Below are 12,989 nucleotides of genomic sequence, written 5' to 3' on the forward strand. Positions count from 1 at the left end.
TCTGCAAGGGCAGACAGCTATTGTGCCAACAGTGGTACAGACATTATTATATAACATCCTGAAAAAAAAAAAATAAACTCTCTGGATAAAATCCTGAACCTGGTAGTAGAAAAAATTGAGTTATGTAAGGCAAGTATTCCACCTCTGAGTCTGATATATTCCTAAACTCTCTCTGTTTTGTTGTTTTGTTTTTCTAGTAGATGGGCTTGCACACATATGAGTCTGAATCAAGAGATTTTGCTTGGTATGGGAGCTGTAGCACAGCAACTGTAACCTGACATTTCACTGACTTTATGAAGTTCCACAAACTTTTAACCTACATATATTCTTTCACTCTTTTAAAATTCAGTACTCATTGCCAGTACAAAATCTTTTGCATTTGAGTGGATCAGTTTTTAGAACTGGTGTTCATCACCCCACTGAAATTGCAGCAATTAGAAGTGCAGATGGCAGAAGTATACAAACTGATGTAACACAGCAGAAAATCTGAAGGCTAATTCCAATGATTGGGTGGCAAGACTAAACAAATGGACATACTGTTTCACCGTGTAAAGTAATTAGATCATAGAAATCTTTGCCACAGGAGATTTTAGATGGCAGGATTATAAAGGAATTGAAAAAAATATAAACATTCTTTGGTGACAGTGGTGATCACAGGATCAAAACACTGGTGAAAAGCACACTAAATATAATTGAAAATACATTCCCAGATGTGGAAATCCCATCTAAGAAGAAGTTGGGAGCCATCCCGGTTGAAGTTCTACTATATATTATCCTGAATACATATGCTTCCTCTGGTTAACAGATCTTGGTCAGTGCTGAAGTTACAATACTGAGTTTAATTACTCCTTGATTCAACACAGAAAGCCATTGTTCTGGTCTTAAATCTGTTCTTCTTTTGTACATTCTGACTGAGGCACGACAAGTTGGTTAAATATTAGATAATATGTATTATAGTTCACTATTTTATCCATTAAATAACCAATTATAAGATAGATTTCAACCTCTGCCAAATAGAAAACAGACAGGTTTCCTTGAATTTATTTTTATTAGGGCTCTTCGTGACATTTCTTTTTACAAAATTAAAGGAAATGTCTCCTGATAATGTTATTTTTGGTCATTACAGCTAATATTTGTGCTACAGTTTCATAATAAGACTTGGCAAAAACTGAATTTGCATCATTTTCCCCAAGCAGTTTTCTGTGTCATATTTGATAAAAAGTACTATACATAAATTTTATGTATATTAGTTGGAGAGAATATTGAGATAATCTGTTTATTAAAACCAACATATAGCACTAAAACGTATTTTAAAAGACAAGAAGAAAAGACCATAATTCTTTTCTGTTCTAAAGTACATTTTTTTCATGTCTAATAGAGTCTGGAATTGCTTAATCTCTTGACAAAAACTCTATAAATTACAATACTCTTCTAATGATCACGGGGTATTTCTTTCACTCTCAGGACATTACGACTCTAGTGGGAATTATGGTCACACTTTAAGAGGATTTGATTCAGTATTAGGACAGCAATTGTGTGTTAATTAAATACCAATTGATTATTTAAAGTGCATGTGCTGAGTTTTAGTGCATTTATATTAGGTACATAATCTGTAAATCTCGATTACAATGTTTTGAATGATAGATTAAAGGTGCTGATGTAGCAGAAAATGTTTGAGTGATGCTGAAAAGTGAACAAACCAACTGTTTGGTATTCAAGGACACCATGGCATAAGTAGATAAATGGATGTTGCTATTAAGCCATATTTATAATTGGTTGTGATGCTTAATTCCACCATTTTGCAGCTTTACTAAATCTAAGGACTTGGTTTGCTTTGGTTTTCTACTACATGAGCAAACTACCACAGCTTCCTTTCTAAAGGAAGAAAAACATTTGAAGACTAGGTGTAGTTTCTGTTGTCTCACACCTAGTGGATTACACACACTGGGGCAGATAGGAGTTTCACAGATGGGTAGGTTTATGCTATATTCTGTGTTGGATAGGCAGTAAGAACAAGCAAAGCTTTTTTGCTTTTATTAAACCTCAGGTCGAACACCCCTTACAGAATGTGATCTAACCCACTTGTTTGTGCTTAGCTTACCAGGGGTTACATTGGCAGAGAAAAATTCATCGTCCATGGCGTCCATATCAAGGCAAGAGCTATAGATAAGTTTGAAATATTTTCCTGTTTTCATCACTTTGTAGAACTCCATGATTTTGGGATGCTGCATTAGCTTGAGTCAACATGCTTTGTGCATAGAAGTGAAAGACACTTTTACCAAGAAGAACAGATAAAACTTAAACCAAGAAACTACAGGAAGAAGGCCAACTGGCAGTATGTGCCGGTACTCTACTAAAACAGCCATTACTCCAGTAAATAAATGATTCTGGTTTTAGCATCTTTGCAGATTACATATGTAAAAATAACACATTCAGTCTATTTATTGAAATACCGTCCAAAGTAAAACAAAAGAAACACAGACATTTTGTTGTTGTTGTTGTTTTTTAACATTGAACTGGCATTTTCTATTGTAAGAACTTCAGGGTTTAAATGTATAAGACTATGGGTTATTATAGAAAGAATGAAAATTACTCTAATACTGTTTGGAGAATAGCAGCTGGTTTTATCTGCTGTGCCAGGTTTATTTTTGGCACCATTCCTGATGTTTCCTGTGTGCAGACCCAGTGGGGGTGAGGATAGCAAGCCTGAGTTTGTGTGAATGGTCATTGCCAAGATTCTGCCTTTCTACTGAAAAAGAAGAAAAGGAGAGAATAGACTTGAACAGACATTGGACTGACAAGATTGAAGACTGAAGTTCTTTGTTTACCATCAGAATATCTGTATAACAAACAGATAATGGCATTCCAGGCTTCCCTGTGCAGGTGTGCCAGCATCCCTCTTCAGAAAAGATCAAGGTTGTGGGTGAGAGGCCACAACAGATTTTTACGTTCATATATCTTGGTATCGTGGGTTGCATTAGGAGGAGTGTTACCAGCAGGTGAAGGAAGGTGATCCTTCACCTCTACTCAGATTGGTGAGGCTGCATGTCCAGTTCTGACCCCCCCCCTCCCCCCACCTTCCCTTTCACCCCCTCCAGTACAAAGAGACCTGGGCATACTGGAAAAGGTCCAAGATAAGCCAAAGAGATTATGAAGGGACTAGAGCATCTCTCCTATGTGGAAAGGCTGAGGCACCTGGGAAAACAAGGCTGGAGAAAACAAGGCTCAGGGGAGTTCTAATCAATGTGTATAACTACCTGAAGGGAGGGTACAGTGAAGATGGAGCCCAGTTTTTTTCACTGGTGCCCAGTGCCAGAACAAGAAACTATGGGCACAAACTGAAACATGGAACATGGGAGGCTGTGTCTGAACAACAAACAGAACATTTTTTTTTTTTTTTTTTTTTACTAAGAAGGTGACAAAGCACTGGCACAGGTTGTGAAGTCTCCTCCTTGAAGATCTTCAAAAGTTGTCTGGACATGGGCCTGGGCAGCCTGCTTGATCAGGGCAAATGGCCTCCAGAGTACCCTTCCAATGTCAGACATTCTGAGATTCTCTAATTCTGTCATTCTGCTTAGAGAGAGGCCTCCATGCTGTTACTGCCAGCAAGGACACCTATATTTTTATATATATATACATATATATTTATATGTACATGTATATATTATATGTACATGTATATATATGTATATATTTATAGATTATATATATGTATACGTATATATTTATATATACACACCTATTTATATAGATAATATATATAATATTTATTTTATATATATATATATAATTATTATTTTATTGTATAAAAGTTGGACAGAGACTAAATATCAAAAATTCGTATAGGACCCTGAACAGATTACAAAAGTCAGTCACCAACCAGCAGGACTTAGAAAAACAGCCTGAAGTGTCAAAGTCTGCACTGCTATCATTTGCACCCCAAGTCACAAATTCTGATCTTCAGCAATGTTGTCCAGCCCTCTGCTGAGCCCACATTGTCCTCTCTGTCCCATGCCCACAGAATGACAGGCTTTGCCTTTCACAAGTTTTAATAATAATCTCTGTGGGCCAGACTGTGCACTCTGGTGGTAAGTAAGCTGCAATACCCCTTGAATGTTTCTGTATTATACCACACTTCATCTAGACCCTTTCAGGTCTTTTTCTTTTTTTCTTTTTTTTTTTTTTTTTTTTTTCCTAGGAAAGGAAGTCATCTGCTACCCATTTATTTCAGATATAAAATCATAATTTCCAACTAAAGCTGCTTTGCTACTTCCTCCTTCCCTTTCTTGGAGGCACCAAGGGAGTAGATATTCCAACACTATCTAGTCACACCTATCATGTACACATGAAGCTATGCAAGAATACAGAGAGAATTTTATTTCACCCTGCTTCCCAGAAGGACTGCATCTGACCTTGCCAAATTCCAGCCTTCAGTACTGTCAGATAATGGATGTTTATTTATTTTTAAGGTCATGATACCTTATAAAGAACACAGAAAATGTTGGATGCAATTCTTTCTGTGAAATGGAAGATTTTCAGTGAATATTATTCATAATTATTGAAGACCTGGATCAAAGACAATAAGAGAAGACTTGATTTTTGCAGGGGAGTTTTGTTTCTTTCTTTTTAACTTCATTACTCTTTCCTTCCTTTCCTTCCTTCCTTCCTCCCAGCTCTCAATCAATATTATGTATATCTGACTGGATGAAAAATTATGGCAAAAAGTATGTGAAAAGCTAGTTGTGGTACATGTCTTATTCTACTCACTGGGTACAAGACAAAGCTCCACTGGGAAGTTTGGAAAATGGGTATGATCTTTACTGTTCTGTAGTGAACATAAAAGGTCCTTCATATTGCAAGATAAGCACAGAATAATAAAAAATAAAAAAGAAAAAGAAAAAAGAAAAAAGAAAAAAGAAAAAAGAAAAAAGAAAAAAGAAAAAAGAAAAAAGAAAAAAGAAAAAAGAAAAAAGAAAAAAGAAAAAAGAAAAAAGAAAAAAGAAAAAAGAAAAAAGTTCTTTATCTGTGAAAAATACCCTAATGTGCACATTCATGCACATTTGGATAGAGTGATTACATTTTGACTAAAGTTAAGAAAAGGAACTGCTCTCAAAACCCTAAGGGAAAAAATAATATATATATATATTCTACCAGCAAAAACAATTTAATCATATATGCTGCCTAACGCTGTTTTGTGGTTGCAGTGACCAGTTTCTAAGGAATGGTCTTGTCTGATAAATGACTCTAGAGATAAAATACTGCCACTGTGTGTGGAGCTCGTTAGTCATATCCTAATGTATCAGTGATGGCTCAGAAAGATACAGAGAAAAAGAAAGGAAGCATGTTTGATCCAACAACTAGTTGTTCACAGCAGTATTTTCACATATGCACATATGCAAATATCTATGCACATATATATTTACTCAAAGGTATACATACACATGCAGTTATATTAAATGTATTCTCTATAGAAGAACGATTTTCAATATAGCAGAACACAACAAATGCTGAAAATACATTTACCTTTGAAGCAACAGGAAAAAAAATAAAGAAACACAACCCACATATTCCCCCCCCCCCCCAAAGGTCTTCTGTCTAAGTGCAATGTACACCATTATGTAAGAATACTGTGCACAGTTAAATAAACAGAAGACTGAGCAGATTTCCCCAACCGGGAAAAAAAAGCTTTTTGAAGACTTCAGCTTTTTTAACTGTTCAAAGTATGGTCAGTAGAAGAAGCAAGCAGAGTTCTGAAAGGAGTAATGAGATGACAAAAGCAGAGAACACCTGAAAGAGCATCCACTGTGTATGAAGCACACTATTTCCCTTTTGTTGTGAACACCTGGACTTGAGTAACCCAGTCAGGCTAGTAGTAGAAAGAGGGTTACATGCAGTAAGAGGGTGAGTGAGGCAAGAGCTGCATCTCCTTTCACAGAATCACAGAATTTCTCCAGTTTGCTATTCTGAGATTTGAGAGAGTTCAGTTATGGATGCACTAAAAGCTTTATGTTCCACTCGTGAAAGAGGTACAATCATCTGAGGTGGGTGGGAAGGCTAGAGATCTGAAAGAGTTATGATTGCTAGCTGAAAAAGGGGAAATATTCTGCTATTAATTCATCATCTTAATGTCTTATTTAAAGTATTCAAGTACTTCAAATACTCGTTGACTTTTGTGTGACTAAAACTTTTGAAATCCAAACTGATTGGTTGATACAAAGGGCTACAAAGATGGTGAGGGGTCTAGAGAGTAAGACGTATGAGGAGCAGCTAAGGTCACTTGGCCTGTTCAGCCTGGAGAAGGGGAGGCTGAGGGGAGACTTCATGTGTATGTATATGTATATTTATGTATTTTCCTTCCCTGGGAAAGAGAGTTTTTAAGAATGAATTGAAATGTCTTATTTCCTAAAACTTGAACTGGATATAATTTATTTTTTAAAAGATTTATATAATATATAAATATTTTATATTATAAATATATAATTTATTTTTAAAAGATTTCTCCAACCTACCCACCAAGCATCCTAGACTAGGCTTCTCATTCTCACACTGCATATCATGAAGCACACTGTGATGCATTAAGCCATATATCAAAATTAGAGAGGAATGAATCACAGCAGATTGAAATTTTGGATGGCTCATTCTCCACGTCTTTGCCTTGCAAAATGAGGCTGACTATCTTGAAAGACTGCTGTTTCCTTTGCCTTCTTTTGTGCCTAAAGATAGCAAAGAGTCAGCAAACACTGGGAACATTCTCATCCTATTTCTTTTGGTATTTGCATGTGCCTCCTCTTTCTGTTCTTAGACAGTGGTCCAGATGTGCTGCCAGTACTAGTTCTCCCTTCAGACATTGCTTCCCTTTCTTTCCATTAAGCAGCCTGTTCTTTCTCCTTCACATAGCTGACACTTGGTTGCAGCTCTAGTACCAGCGCCCCACCAATAGATTGCAAACATACATGTAGACATTCCTGGCTGAACCCACTTAGTTGTTTGTCTGCTCGCCTCCTGTTATTGCATGCACATGCCCAAGATCTTCTTAAACAATATCCACAGACTCATTACACTGCATTCCTCGTCCCCTTAGAAGTCAAGTACTTAAATGCGGCCCTAATCCACAAGTATAATCTCTGCTATTTTAGACCACGGCTGGAATCCCAAAATAGAAAGATGTGAAATAATGAAAACCTACTAACTTTTGTTGAACCTCAGTTCTATTTTTGAGTGAAGGTTCCGGCCACAATTTCCTTTCTACAGGTCAGCTCAAGCATTCCCTAAAGCAAACACAACAGCCTTAAAAATGCAATGGTGTGTCACCCTGTGATTCATCATCCAGCAAGTCAGAACCAAAATAATCATTTCCTAAGCAGGGATGTACCACCATGTGATATAAGGAAAGCTGACATTTTAAAAATATACGGGGATGGATGTTTTTTCAAAGGTTTACCAGTCAATACCCCCAGAGAAATTTCTTAAATAAATCTGTAGTTTGTAAATCTATGCTAAATGCTTGCCCCGAGGCCTTATTTCAATCCCATTGATGCTGATGGAAGCAGAATCCACTGAGGCAGAAACAGCAGGCTAGAATAACTAAATTTCAGCTATTCTAAAATTCACAGCCTTTTGCAATTTCTTGCTACCGCAGAAGGGATGAGGCCAATCAAATCTTCCCCTGTTCCTTTTGCTGACAAATTGTTCCTTACTCTATGCCCAAATATTTTATACTTGCTAACATATGTTGTTTCTCCTACAGTCCCTGCTTTGTAGATTTGGGGGTTATGAACCAAGAAAGTTTGACAAATAGAACACTTGAACAGCATGAGAGTATCTGCCCTCCTGCTCAGAACAATGGTGCAGTCTCATAAAAGATACTAAAATCTCTGTGTGGGTTAACATTACCTTTCTTTTGCCATGTCCTCTAAAGCCTTCCACATTAAGCTACTGCTTGATTTATGTCATGAAGCATTACTTTTTATATCCTTTTTCTTTTTCTTTTTTAATCTTATCTAAAGATGTTCTCATTATCCATATAAATGCCTGTTTTTCTTTCTGAACTCTAAGTCTCAGTGAAATCTTATGGCAGTGGGTTTGACTGATTAATTATGCATTGTATAAAAAGATACTCCCTTTTATCAGTTTGAATTTATTTCCTTTCAGTTTCATCTACTCTCTTGTTATTCTTGTCTCTTGACAAAGGGCAAGTTTATCTTGTTTTAAAACCCCTTAATATCCCTCAGTGTGAACTAATACTATACCCCCATCACCTGTTACAACAAGGATCTCAACATATCTCAGTCTTTGTATGTCACTGTCTTTCATTTTTTTTTGTTTTTCATAGTCCCAATAGCTTTCTAGTGGATATACAAACCCTGGTTAACTAGGTTATAACTGTGTTTCTAATACAGGTGTTCTGCAGATATTTAGAAGCAATTCAGTAACCTCAAGATCAAGGACCATCAACTAAAAATATTCATTCTACACTGACCTCTCATCAGTGTTCAGTGCTCTTTTAACTCGATTTCTGGAAGCTGTGTTCATTCAATGTTGAAGTTTACATTGCAGATCAGCTCTAATTAGCTCTTCTCCAAACTATTCCTTTTTCTTCTCTTCTTATCTTGAATATTCCCTGTGGTTCATTTTTTTCTCTTTTGCCATTTGCTTAAGTGATCTGTAAGCACAGGGTAAGGAGTTAGGGTGCTTTAGAGGGAAGTAGTTCCTTTCTCTCTTACTTGGCATGGCCATACAGCATGTGGGAATGCATGCACAGGTGTGCAATCATCCCTTCTTCATCCTTAGTGTTTATATGTCTCTATTCTGATATGCTTTCAGTTTTTCTGGTAAGAAATTAAGCACACTAATCATGTGAAAGCATGGGTGCATCATGCTTGATGTGCACCCAAAAAGTGCCTCTCTTTTAACAATGGAAAGTTGAAGCTGGTATACAAAACTCCAGGTAGTGATAGCTTACTGTAAGCTATGAAGGGAACCAGTAACATCTGTTTGATGCTATTTTACTAATTTCAGTTTGGCTATAGTTTGAGCAGGGCTCAGTTGAGCTGGCATAAGAGGGTCTGGTTCAAAATTCATTCTGTATTACTACTTATCTATTAATCTCAGCTATTGAGCAGTGTGGGTACATTCCCAGGTGTTTAAATTCAATGGAAGTGTTTATCAATGATTGTATAGATAGAATCTCTCTCAAGAACAAAAGGATTTCCTCCATTTTATCACTGTAAAAGGAACGTAGAAGGTAGTCGTGTATTAGTCATCTTGGCTCTGTGATAGACAGTCCAGCTCTAGGACAGATTCTGACTTAGGAAAGCAGAAAAAGTTTAAAAGCTTTGACAACTAGTTTCAGTGTTGATAGATGCTGTCTGAATGTTCTCACACAATTTTATCTCCATCTATTTCTGGTCAAAGTTTAAAGGCATTTTATGACTCTATTAAACAATATCCTTGTGATATGCAGCACTGAAGGAGAACACTGGTAGCATCTCTGAAAGCATCTCATTAATGCAGGACAAATCATTGCCTCCTGGCATTAGTTTTGCGCTTTATCACCAGAACTGTTCATCTGACCATGTGACTGTAGTGAAGGGGAAGGAATCACAGAAAAGAGTATGACAAAAAGCACATTCTCACTCTATCAAAACCCTCTTGCTGTGGATTAATTAGAGGATTTCAGGAAGCCCCAGATTAGTAAATGGAAATCTTTGTGATTTGCCTTGGTAATTATTGGACTGAAATTTCAGAAGTTGAGATAATTCCCAAGGGAAAATGCATCTGTGCACTTCAAATTAGCTGCTTATATGCTTGCTTAGATTCTTTACATGCCTTCCAAACCATGTTGGCATACTTAAAAAGTATACTCAGGTTGACAGATTTAGAAGAAGGAAATCTTTGGTAGATTACCTTGGCAGAAAATTCCCTGCATGTGTTTCACGTAGAGTGTTTCTCCTCCTCCTAGAAAAGATAACACACAGGAATTCAGCTCTTTCTCCAGACATATCTGCCTAAATCTCAGGAAATAAGAACTAGGAACATAAAAGAGAATTATTTGAGACCCTCAATCTATCTTGAAACAACATGCACTTGGCAGCCCTGGCTCTGGTCCCAGGCTGGTGTAATTTTAACCCCTTATGTGAGTGGTTGTCATAAGCAAGGTTTATTGTCTCTTGACCTCATTGGACTAACAAATGAGAATAGATGTTATTAGAAAAGGGTGAGGTTTTAAACTCTGAAAGCATATAACTTGTGTTTCAAGCCTTAACCACTTTCAGGTATCAGATTACAGAGATATGCTTTTTCTTCTGTTTTATTTGAAAGGTTTTATAGCATCCCTCATGCTTCTGAACTAGGACATCTGACTTTATAATTAAGGGTATCCAAAGATGTTCCTATAAAGTTGTTACTTTTTGTTTGTTTTAGCACTTAAAATCCTCCCTTATTTACTCTTATTTGTAATTTTGCTATGAAGTATGAAATCTCCAATATTTTATTCCAGTATTATGTCAGTATGAAATTCTGGGGAAAAAAAGAAAAAAAAAAAAAGAGAGAGAGAGAGAGAGAGAGACAAAATTTCTGTGGTGAGACAAAATTTCTGTGGTGAAAAGTTACATTCAGTTTAAACACAGTTTAAACATATTTCTTGTGATCGGTTTTAGATACACCACAAGCTTCTAGCAGCTGCTTTGGAAGGGCATGAGTCTCACGCAGTCCATTGCTGTATCTGCAGAGCCTCTGTGGCTGTCTTGGTTTTGCTTACATCATCTCAATGAAGCTGAATGTTTACCTTGAGTTAACTGAATCCCTTACCAAACATCACTCAAAGCTGGGTTCTGAACTCCCACTGAAACTTTTTAAAGACATTATGCATTCAAAAATCTCCACCAAAATCTGTATACCCCACTGTCCCTTGTTGTCCACGTAGATGTAATTAAATATCGGTGTGTTCCATAACCCATGGGAAGTGTTGGGAACATGAGCATTCCTGGCTGCACTCCTAGTATAGCTTAGTGTCAATCTTGAATTCATAAATAAATATCCCATGTAAATTAGCTCATTTATTTGCAGTCAGGATGATGCTGGCACTTGTCATAATCATGTATTCTATATTTATTTCTATTTCTTAGCTAGCTGGTTCTTTTCTTCTAACTATTCAAATTTTTATCCCTTGTTATTTATTGTCTCATGGTGCAGCTCAGATTGCCTATTACTTTGACCAAAGCTGACACTGCAGCATTCAAAGAAATCTGCTTTCTCACCTTCTTTGTTCTTCCATTCTGGGGAAAAAACAAACAAACTAACTAACAAAATCTTCTAATCTTCTGCATATTCAAAAAGAGAGGGATAGTCTCTCAATCTGCCAAAGTGAGATAGATAGGTTCTGGTTTTTGTTTCTTTCCTTCAAATTCCATTAATAAACTGTAATTTAGATGATGGGTAAGAAGGAGCTTTGATACAGGAACAGAGTCACAATACATGGAATAGCCCACTCAGAAACTTAATTTTCCTTTTGAATAAAATACACAGAAAAAAAATATAGTTATTATATCATAGTGCTTTAAAAGTCTGCTTCACAATTGTTTTCCAGCCATTTTACACAGGATGAAAATCTTAGTGAAATGTCTTGACCCAATTCCTAGAGAGTCAATGACAAGTTTGGGATCAAGGATAAAATTGCCATAGTACAATTTGCTCCTGCTGACTGAGATACAAAAAGTATATTCTTTAAAAAGAGACAGTTTCTTACAAAGTGTGCTCCCTTTAAACTTCTTCAATTTCTGGAAACACAGGCAATATTTGATTGTGTCTAAGACTGAGGGTGACCCTTTTCTCAGATCAGCTGAAAAAAACTCAGCTGCTAGACCAAACTGAAGTACTGTGTACATATCAGCCAAAGTAGAAACACATTGCTGGGAGGTGATGCATCACTGCTATGAAGTGTGGCCCCACGTCAGCTAAGATTCTGCCATAGAGTAAAGGGTCTTCTCAACAAAGGAAGAAGAAACTCATCCAGGGATGCAAGCTCCACCATATCCAACGATCATCTCTCTTTAGCCTTGGACACTTGATTTACCTTTACTTTCATCTTCTCTGAAATATTCATGTTTGCAAAGCATCTGGAAGCTAAAAAGGGGAATAGAAATGTTCTATATAATCAGAGTCAGTGTTCTCAGGACATAAAAACTAAAACAATAGTTTTCTATAAAAGAGATTTTAATTTTTACAAAAAATATATTAAAAAAAAAAAAAAAAAAAAAAAAAAAAAAAAAGCTAGTTATAAAGGCACTGTGCTTTTCATTAGGTAATGAATAATGCCTGAAGTAAAATAGGAGATAAAGGTCTAATAGCCAAACAAAAGAGAATATGGAAGAAAAGTTTTGGGGGAGGGGAGGGGGAGGGGAAGTTATAAAAAAAAAAAAAAAAAAAAAAAAAAAAAACAAGAGAGAGAGGGAGAGAGAGAGAGAACAAATTTAAAGGCAAATCAGAGGTTTTAGATATTAATCAGTACATGCTGAGTATAAATGCAAGGCTATTCTGACTCTATTTTATGGAGAACAAAATTACAGTATGCATTTTTATAGATTGACCTAATTGCTGTTTTGAAAATGGCTTCCTTATCACTGAAAGCTAAGGGAATGTGAACATGCTTGTAGACCTTTGTTCTTTTATTGAAAGATTTATGTTGCTAACCTTCAAACACTAGGTGATATATGGGTTCATATCTTTACTGACAAATTCCAGTGTCCCTGAACTCTAAAAGTTGGAATGCAGGTATAACAGCACATACAACTCACTTATCAGATTTCTCAGCATGAGGAGAACTTAAATAAAAAACATCAGAAAATGATATCAAATGTCTGTGACCTATAACCACCCCTGAAAGCTAAGAATGGACTTGATCTGTGTGTGCTTTGTCTGACATGTAGAAACTGCTAGCCACTCAGACAAAAGAACAATAGGAGAGAAAGAAAAATATTCTAAAGAGAATA

This window comes from Aythya ferina (assembly GCF_964211825.1).
Source record: "Aythya ferina genome assembly, chromosome: 2".
Classification (NCBI taxonomy): domain Eukaryota; kingdom Metazoa; phylum Chordata; class Aves; order Anseriformes; family Anatidae; genus Aythya; species Aythya ferina.